Source organism: Panthera leo, chromosome D2 (assembly GCF_018350215.1).
Source record: "Panthera leo isolate Ple1 chromosome D2, P.leo_Ple1_pat1.1, whole genome shotgun sequence".
Taxonomy (NCBI): Eukaryota; Metazoa; Chordata; class Mammalia; order Carnivora; family Felidae; genus Panthera; species Panthera leo.
In genome coordinates, this window is record NC_056689.1 from 14047776 (window position 1) to 14057876 (window position 10101).

A 10101-nucleotide genomic window follows, 5' to 3' on the forward strand; every position below is an offset into this window, starting at 1 on the left:
AGAATTGGTGCCCAGCATATATAAAGAACACTTAGAAATCAATAAGAAAGAGACAATGTAGTTTTTAAAATAGGCCAAAGCTTACATAAGCACAGAACGCAAGAGGAAATACACATGACCGATAAAATAAAATACCCATATCCTTGTTAGTAACCACGGACTTGAACTTTCAAATCACAATGCAATGCTGTTAGACACCAACCAGACCAAAGAGTGATTAGTTAGAGAATCTGACAGTAACAAGTTTAGGAAGAATGAAGCAAAAAGGATCCTCATACACAGATGGTTATATAAATCGATGCCATCACTTTGGACAACAGTGTGGCATCATCTAGTGAAGTTCAAGATACACATTCACTATGGCTCAGCACTTCTACAGACTGACTTACACACGCACATGTCTGTTATAGCTAGAGACCATATACAACCTAAACTTATATCAACAATAGAATGGATAAAGTGTGGGATAGTCATACTATGACACATGATGCAGCAATGAAAGGAGCATTTATAGTCCACTTACAATAACAGGATGTATCTCGTATTGAGAAGCAAGTCAACCAAAGAATAGATACCTACCTAAGGTTCAAAAACCGGCAAAACTGAGCTATGTTTGGGACACATAGACGAGTAGTAAAACTATTAACGAAAGGAAGAGGTGAACAGGGGCCTTCTGAAGGGCTGACAAAGTTTTATTTCTGGACTTGGGTGCTTGCTTTCTAATTATTCTTTAAATAAATGGTACAAGTATGTTTTATTCACTCTTCTGTATGAATGATATATGCCACAATTTTTAGTTTTTATTTCTTAATTTTTAAAAATGTTTATTTAGTTTTGAGAGATAGAGACAGAGTGTGAGCAGGCGAGGTGTAGAGAAAGAGGGAGACACAGAATCTGAAGCAGGCTCCAGGTTCTGAGCTGTCAACACAGAGTCCGACGCAGGGCTCGATCCCACAACCGTGAGTTAGTGACCTGAGCCGATATCAAGAGTCAGACACTGAAGTGACTGAGCACCACCCCCCCCCCCAGGCGCCCCCAGTCAGGAAAGTATTACTAAAGAGGTTCAATGAACTAAAGTAATGGTCCCCACCCTTACCTCCAAGGAGGTCCGTGGTTCACCAACAGAGAAAGCCCAATTTATCCAACAGAGCACAAAACAACTAGGAAAGAGACACTTTGAGAGGCTGACAAGACAAGCCAAAAATGACACAGGCTAAGAACTGCAAAAGCCAGACTCGCCTCATAAAATCTGGAAGGCTGTGGGCAAGGAAGAGAACGGGGCTGCCAAAAGATGATTTCACATGTGTTGTCCTGCCACGAAGGGAGTGTCGTCTCCCCGCGTGTATGGAGGAGAGAGGGGGCGAAGAGAGGTCCGCGTGAACAGGTGGAAGAGAGCTGTGCTGGCTGTTGCCATCCGGAGGAAACTTCGTGTGGGTGTATCTCTAGTCTGAGCTAAGTCGATCCCCAAAGCACGGCTGGGCAGGGCCAGACAGACCCCGGAGCACGGAAAGCGTATGTGTTGTTTCTCTGTTGCTGCCCACAGACTTTTATTTATAATCTGCACTGTTGTACCAACCAGTGTCACGGACACCTACGCAGGCACACAAACAGGAGAAAGCCTCCCTTGACTTGAGTGTTGCTGCAGAGATCCTTGAGAATTTCCCGGCGATCTCTGCGCCAGCCCCTGGTCTCTCTCCTCCCGTGAACTACAGATCTGCTCTCCAAGGCGCTGGCCTTCTTCCTTCTTCATTTTTTCCTGTGCTTGCATTTTCTTTGCTCTGTTTTCCTTGGCGAGCTGATTCACTCTTATCAGAAAGACCTGTTGAGCCTACAGTTTCATCCTAAGGGAACCTCTGTGCCACTTTTCTCTTTCCAAGTCCCTACTGGACATCCCCACTTGTATGTCCTTCCATTAGTCCAGTAAGCTCAAAACTGGACCCATGGTGTCTTCTCTCCAGAACAGTTTTTCCCTTTTCATTGGTTCCACAAGTCTTTTGTCTGCTAGTCAGGGACCTATGAATCCTCTGTCATGCTTCCTGCTCTGTACTCACGCAGCCAGTTTATTTCATAGACATTAGGCACCTGCTCAGTGCCAGGCACAGTGCCAGGCTGTGGGGGGAAAAGATGAACGAGGACAGGTCTCAGCCCTCGAGAAGCTCAGTCTCAGTCTAGTGGGGGACGGGGGGCACGTTGTCCTCTAACACACGGGAGTGAGAGCTATGGTAGAGGCATGCCTGTGCCCAGGACAGTGGGAGCTCACATAGGAGTTCTCCCAAAGACATCCAGAAAGGAAATATAGGCTGTAGTAGAGGCAGCAAAGTGTAGATTCTGGAGCCAAGATGGCTTGAATCCTGCCTCCCCCGAAGACAAGCTACGTGACCTTCGGCAGGTTACTGGAACTTTGCCTATGTTGGTCTCCTCAACGGAGAATGTGAATGGTAGTCCTACTTACCTTAGGTTGCTTGTAAATGTTACATGAAATTATCCCGGCAAAGCACTCAGAACAGTGCCCGACACACAAAAGGATTTCACTCGTCTGCTTATTCTGTGTGTGCCAGGCGCTGGTCTAGGGGCTTGCGAGACATCAGGGAACGATACAGATGAGCACTCCTGCCCTCGTGGAATGTGCATTCTAACAGGGAGACAACGAACAACAAACATAAGAAAGAAATTTTATAGGTAGTACTATAGAGAAGTATTACAGGACAAAGAAAAAGGTAAGTGTAAGTTATTAATGTTGTATTTGAGGTCACTTGACCTTGGACTTCAAGGAAGAGAAGTCCTTTGAAGAGAATACCATGTTTCACCAAATCAAAGATGCATTCATTATAAATAATTTGCACCGTTATTTTATGTTCCACTAAGAAAAGAAAAAGCATTCCCAATTAAACCGTAATGCAATTCCTTTTTCTTAACTAGGGTTCTAATCTTAAATTTAGTAAACTTATTTAGGCATATTTATGTATGAATTTTTAAAAATCATATCACATACACACATAAGAAGGAAAACAAAAGCAGAAATTGACTAAGGTATTGTATTCCTAAAGCTTCTTTATATTGAGAGCTCTAGTCCCTGGAGTCCCTCTCTGACCTAGTCACCAATGTGTTTTTCCACCAATCTCACCACCTATGCTTTTAAGCACTTTGAGCAAGTCCTCATCTTCTCCCCTTCCCTTCTCTTGGCCCTTAAAAGTTTTTTTGTGTGTTTGCTGTTTTTTTAGAGAGAGAGAAAGAGAGAGAGAATGGGGGAGGGACAGAAAGAAAGGAGAGAGAGAGAATCTTAAGCTGATTCTCTCTGGGGAAGCCTCCCAACACGGGGCTCAAGCTCACGACTGTGAGATCACGACCTGAGCAGAAGTCAAGACTCAGACACTTAACCCACTGAGCCACCCAGGCGCCCCGCCTCCCTGGGCTGTGAAAACTTTTCAGAGCCACAAAAGGGTGATGAACAATGCTGCCCACTTTGTAAGTAGGTATGAGGCGCCCAGTTTTCATTCCTATTTTGGGGATGTTGCTCAACAAGCTGGAGTTGCCCTCTGCCCACCCCCTTCCCTTAACATTTTGATTGGTAGAGGTTAAGAGCGCCCCCTTCAGATCTCCCAGATTTTCGTCTAAGCCACTGATGCCGCAAGTTTGGATGGCTAAGGGTAGGCAGTCGGTGACGACTATGTTTTATAACTGGGATCTGGGGACTCTACTGTCAACTGTAGGACACATCCAAGTGTCCAAGAGGCAGAAATGCGGGAACAAAAATGGGAGTAGTAGAGTCCATGAAATACTGCAGTAATAACGTGGTGATCTCTTTTCTGAGCATTTGCTCAGGCAAACATTTGTCAGGCACTGGGCTAAACATTTCTGAGCATTTGTCAGGCACTGGGCTAAACATTTCATAATTATGATCCCATTTAATCTCTCTATAAGCACCCCCTGAAGTAGGAGCTCCATTATCCCCCTTTCATAGGGCTGCAACTTTACAATTTCTAGTAGCCACATTAACACAGTACAATAGGAAGAGACGAAAATAATTGCAGTAATATATTTCCTTTAACCCAATATATTTAAAATATTATCATTTTATCCTGTAATTAATCAGGTAGTTTACTTTTCTTTCATACTAAGTCTTCTTTTTTTTTATTATTTGAGAGAGAGAGAGAGAGAGAGAGAGAGAGAGCACGAGCAGGGGAGGGGCAGAGGGAGAGAAAATCTCAAGCAGGCTCCACGCTCAGCACAGAGCCTGACATGGGGCTCGAACCCACAACCCTGGGATCATGACCTGAGCCGAAATCAAGAGTCAGATGCTCAACAGAGCCACCCAGGTGCCCTTCATACTAAGTCTTCTAAATCTAGCATGTATTTTAGCTTAAACACATCTTTAAAAAATTTTTTTTTCGATGTTTATTTATTTTTGAGAGAGAGACAGAGCACAGCTGAGGGAGGGGCAGAGAGAGAGAGAGAGGGAGACACAGAATCCCAAGCAGGCTCCAGGCTCTGAGCTGTCAGCACAGAGCCCAACGCGGGGCTGGAACTCATGGACTGTGAGATCACGACCTGAGCCGAAGTCGGACGCTTAACCACCTGAGCCACCCAGGCGCCCATTAACTTAAACACATCTTAACTTGGACTAGTCACATTTCAAATGCCCGATAGCCACACACGGCCAGCAGCTGGACAGCAAAGTTACAGACGGCAGGTGTAAATTGTAAGACTCACATTAAGTATGGGGCAGAGTTGTGCTTGACAAAAGGTTGTGCTTCTGGCCTGCCTCCTACAGGAGGGAAGAACCTTCTAGGCAGAGCAAGAGGGGATACAATTGTTCAGAGTTGGGGCAAAGCAGGTCTCTTAAAATTGTAAATAGCTGGCTTTGGCTGGGACATTGGATATGAGGTCCCCTCCATCACTGGAGCCCATCTCAACTCTTTCTGGCCCAAATTCTGACCCTTTCGGTCACCCACTCACATATCAGCAGACATCTCTTCAACCGTGCCACCGGTCTGGGGTTGCTTCAGTGACGCAAACGTAGTCCTGGCCTCAGGTTGCCTCCCTGATGCCATTCTCCTCCCCGCTCAGCAGCCTATCCCATACATTCTGCCAGACTTAGCTGACAGAGATCCTTCCAGAAGCCTGGGGGATAGGACACCACATTCATTTTGTGCTGTCAGTTAACCCTCGCCACTCCTTTCACGTCTGTCCTTTGATCCTCCCAGCTCTACCCAGAGCAGAGGTTGATTAGCTCCCGGTTATTCCGCATGGCACAGAGACCTTGCCACTGCCCGCAGAAGGCACTTAGGAGCACACTTGCCACTTGCACGCAAGACAGGAAACAAGTAGCCGAAAGAGGACTTGCATCGCTTAGTACAGGACGTCCCTTGCTTGATCCACAAACACTTCCTTAAGGTCTCAGGTACCAAGCCTGACCTATGGGGAAGCAGAGCTGAGTCCTTACCTTTCCTTTGTTCCTAGTTTGGAGGTGGGAGTCAGGCATGAAATCCACAAGCTACAAGGTGATCAATGCAAATACCGAGCTACGTACGGGCCAAGTGCTGGGAGCGCAAAGGACAGAGGGACACATCCTTCCCGGGAGAGCTGGGGACCTTCGCTGAGGACGTAAACTTTGAGCTCAGCTTAAAGTGTGCGTGGACATTTTCCAGATATGAATGGGAAAGAGGGCATTTGCAGCAGAGAGACCCACACGTGAAAGGCCCGGAGCTGTCTGTCAAAGGGATTTACGGACCATCTTATGGTTCTTCAAACTCCCTAAGCACTTCCCTGCTTTAGAGCCCTTGTGCCGGCTGGCCCCTGGAGTCCCTCTGCCTGGAACATTTCCTCCCAACCACCTGTTTTCCTCCAAGTCTTTGCTCACCAGATCCTATCAGATCTCCCCAAATGGAAATCTGCGCCCACCTCCTTCATTCCATTGTCCTATACCAGTATGAACATTCCATTCTTGCTGCATTGATTTAAGATCTCAAATGAATCCATGGGTGTTTGTAATATTTATAGCCTCTGCGGGGTAAATCCATCACTCTATCTACTATATATGTATACATGTATCTATTTATATATCTATGAATCTATTATCTATTATCTAAGCTTACACTATGTTGTTCACTCAAACCCCATGCATTTCTGTTGTTATGAATTATTTGTTGATTCCTTGGAGAAGTATATTAAAGTATGTCACTATAATTATGTATTTATCTATTTCTCTTTTTTGTATTCCTAAACCATTTTAATAGCTCACAGTTGTCTTGTTAGGTGTATAGAATTCTATATTCCACAAATATGAAGTCCCTATTTACTTGTTTAACATTTCTGGCCTTGAATGATATTACATTATCTGATATTATCTCATCTTTCTTTTTTGTGGCATTTCCTCAGTACATATATTGTTCAATCCTTTATTTTTACCTTTTTTCCCTAAGATTTTGTGTTCATTTTACCTACTATGCCCAGCCTACAGTGACATTTTAAAATCTCATCTGAGAATCTGTTTTTAAATGGGCGATTGCAATATGTTTTCATTCACAAGGATTATGAATATGTTGCACATTATTGCAGCCTATCCTGGCCTGTTTTTAGGAATTTGGAACAAATGGGAGCCCGTGTTCATATGGCTAGTAAAGATTATGAATCAAGCTGAAAACAAAATATGTTCTATCCTTTACCTTGATAAGTATGGCTTCATCATGGCAACATTACACAGTACATTTAAAGGTATACTTTTTATATGACTAAAAGTTGCAAAAAGTCAAAGATGGATGAATTAAAATCTTGCGTATCTGCGAGTCCTATTGGTGGGTATCTGTTCAGACTGCTATAAGAAAACGCCACAGACTAGGTGGCTTATAGACTACAGAAATCATTTCTCATAGTTGTGGAGGCTGGAAGTCTGAGGTCAGGGTGCCTGCAGGGTCAGGTAAGGGTCCTCATCCAGGTCAGACTTCTCCTGTACCCCCACATGGCAGAAGGAGCTAGGAGCTCTGTGGGATCTCTTTTATAAGGGCACGAATAGTATTCAGGAAGGCTCCTCCCTTGTGACCTAATCACCTCCCAGAGGCCCTACCTCCTGAGGGGTTAGGATTTCAACATACGAATTGGGGGGGGGGGGGACACAAATATTTAGACCTTAGAAATGGGTTAGTGGTATTTGACTAACTTATACAAAAGTATATATTTATTTTACAAAATGTGTTTTCTTGCCTTCATTTCAGCAAAATTATGTTGCTAAATAAGTATTTTCATGAGAGATGGAGGAGGATGGCAGAGGAGAATCCTGAGCTGACCTCATCCCACAGACACACCGAGCTAACGGCCACATTTGTGCAACAAACTCTGGAAATGACCCAAAGACCCAACAGACTGGAAAGTGTGTTAAGACCTTCCACAGTGAATCGTGGAGATGAGGCCACATTGAAAAGGGTAGCAGGGGAGAAGCAGCTGGGAACCAAACCCCAGGTAAGAGACCACAAGCCGAGAGAGCAGAGGGTCAGACCCCACATCGGCACCCTAGGCACTGGAGATCTGCTCTGGGAAGGTGAGTCCCCATAACTTCTGGCTTTGAAAACCAGCGGGTCTTATCTCTGGGTACTTTAAAAATCAGCAGGCTTAACTCGAAAAGAGTCAGAGTGAGGTAGGAAATGGAATCTATGTCCTTAAAGAGCCAGCATATGTAACCACCTGGCCTGAAACACAGCACTGAAGCAGCAACTTGAAAAGCACCTGGGGTATACGTATACATGAAGACCTATTTACTAATCTCAAAGCATGTGCTGGAGGGGCAGGGATTGTTAGGGGACTTCTCCAAGAACAAAAATGCTGGTAGGTGCCTTTTCTCTTCCCCTCCCCCAGCCTAGGTAGCAAGATGCTGGAGCATCTGGTTCTGGTGACTAGGGGGCATTGTGCTCAGGGAACCACAGTACCTCTTTTATACAAGGCCACTACTTTCAAGACCAAGAGACAAAGCTGGCCTCCCTAATACAGAGAATCACACAGAGAGTTAGACAAAATGAGGATATGGAGGAATATGTCCCAAATGAAAGAGCAGGACAAAATCACAGCAAACAGCTAAGTGAAAGGAAGATAAGCAATATGTCTAATAAAGAATTCAAAGTGATGATCATAAAGACACTTACTGGACTTGAGAAGAGTGGAGTTCTTGGACTTCAACAAAGAGATAGAAAACATAAAACAGAACAAGTCAGAGATGAAGAATTCAATAACCAGGCAGTTGCCTCCCTCCTCTTTCCTTTCAGCATGACAGATGCTGCTGTATCCTTCATTGCCAAGGACTTCCTGGTGGCTGAATTGGCCGTGGCCATCTCGAAGACCACGATAGTTCCCATCAAGCAGGTCAAGCTGCTGCTGCAGGTGCAGCATGCCAGTAGGCAAATCACCACAGATAAGCAATACAAGGGCACTATAGACTGCATGGCTCATATCCCTAAGGAGCAGGCAGCCCTGTCCTGGTGTGGTAACTTGGCCAATGTCATCAGATAATTTCCTACCCAGGCTCTCAACTTTGCCTTCAAAGATAAACACAAGCAGACCTTCCTGGGTGGTGTGGACAAGAGAACCCAGTTTGGGTGCTACTTTGCAGGGAATCTGGCATCAGGTAGTGCTGCTGGGGTTATATATCCTTGTGTTCTGTGTATCCTCTTAATTTTGCCCATATGCGTTTAGCAGCTGATGTGGCAAAGCTGGAGCTAAAGGGGAATTCAGAGGCCTCAGTGGCTGCCTGGTTAAGATCTACAAATCTCATGGGATTAAGGGCCTGTGCCAAGCATTTAGTGTGTCTTTGTAGGGTATCATCACCTACCAAGTTGCCTACTTCGGTATCTATTGACACTGCAAAGGGAATGCTTCCAGATCCCAACAATACTCACATCTTCATCAGCTGGATGATCACAAATTCTGTCACAGTGGCTGCTGGGTTGACATTCTATCTGTTTGACACTGTTTGCCGTCATATGATGATGTAGTCAGGGTGCAAATGAACTGACATCATGTATGCAGGCTCACTTGACTGCTGGAGGAAGATTGCTTGGGATGAAGGAGCCAAAGCTTTTGTCAACTGTGCACAGTCCAATGTTCTCAGAGACATAGGTGGTGCTTTTGTTCTGGTCTTGTATGATGAAATCAATAAGTTCACATAGGTTATTTCCTAGCTTATCCCCCGTGTGAACAGGCATGCAATATTATATAACATATCTTGAGCATTCTTGACACATTGTTGGCTATTTATCAATAGCAACTATTTACTGGTCGAAAATGGGAGGGAATGATATTCATCTGGCCAGTTTTCTCTTAAAGCCATTTCCATGATGATGGGACGCAAGTACAGTTTTTATTTCAGTTACTCCTGATAAATAAACTTGAAGAAGTAAAAAATTACCTGAAATTTAAAAAAAAGAATTCAATAACAAAAATAAGAAAAAACACTGGAGGGAATCAATAGCAGATTAGAGGAGGTAGAAGAATGGATCAGTGATCTGGAAGACAGGTTAATGGAAAGCAACCAAGCTGAACAGCAAAAAGAAAAAAAAAAGAATAAAAATAAATGAGAATAGGTTAAGGGAAGTCAGCGACATCATCAAACACAATAACATTCACATTAAAAGGATCCCAGAAGGAGAAGAGAAAGAGAAGGGGGGCAGAAAACTTATCTGAAGAAATAATATCTGAAAACTTCCCTAATCTAGGGAAGGAAACAGATATTTAGATCCAGGAACCATAGAGAGCCCCTACCAATATTAATCCAGGGAGTTCTATACCAGCACACATGATAATTAAAATGGCAAAAAGTAATGATAAAGAGAGAATTCTTAAAGCAGCAAGAGAAAAGAAAATAGTTACATACAAAAGAAATCCCATAAGGATATCAGCTGATTTTTCAGCAGAAACTTTGCAGGCCAGAAGGAATGACATAATATATTCCAAGTGCTAAAAGGAAAAAACCTACAACCAAGAATACTCTACCCAGGAAGGTTATCATTCAGAATAGAAGGAGAGATAAAGAGTTTCCCAGAAAACAAAAATTAAGGGAATTCATGACCACTAAGCCAGCCTTACAAGAAATGTTAGAGAACTGATTTGAAAGAAAAG

At 43.9% G+C, this 10101-nt stretch overlaps 1 pseudogene; it reads left to right on the top strand.

Annotated features, from left to right (window-relative positions):
* The first annotated feature begins 8253 nt into the window (after nucleotides 1–8253).
* LOC122202535 lies at nucleotides 8254–9152 on the top strand (annotated as a pseudogene).
* The last annotated feature ends 949 nt before the right edge of the window (nucleotides 9153–10101 follow it).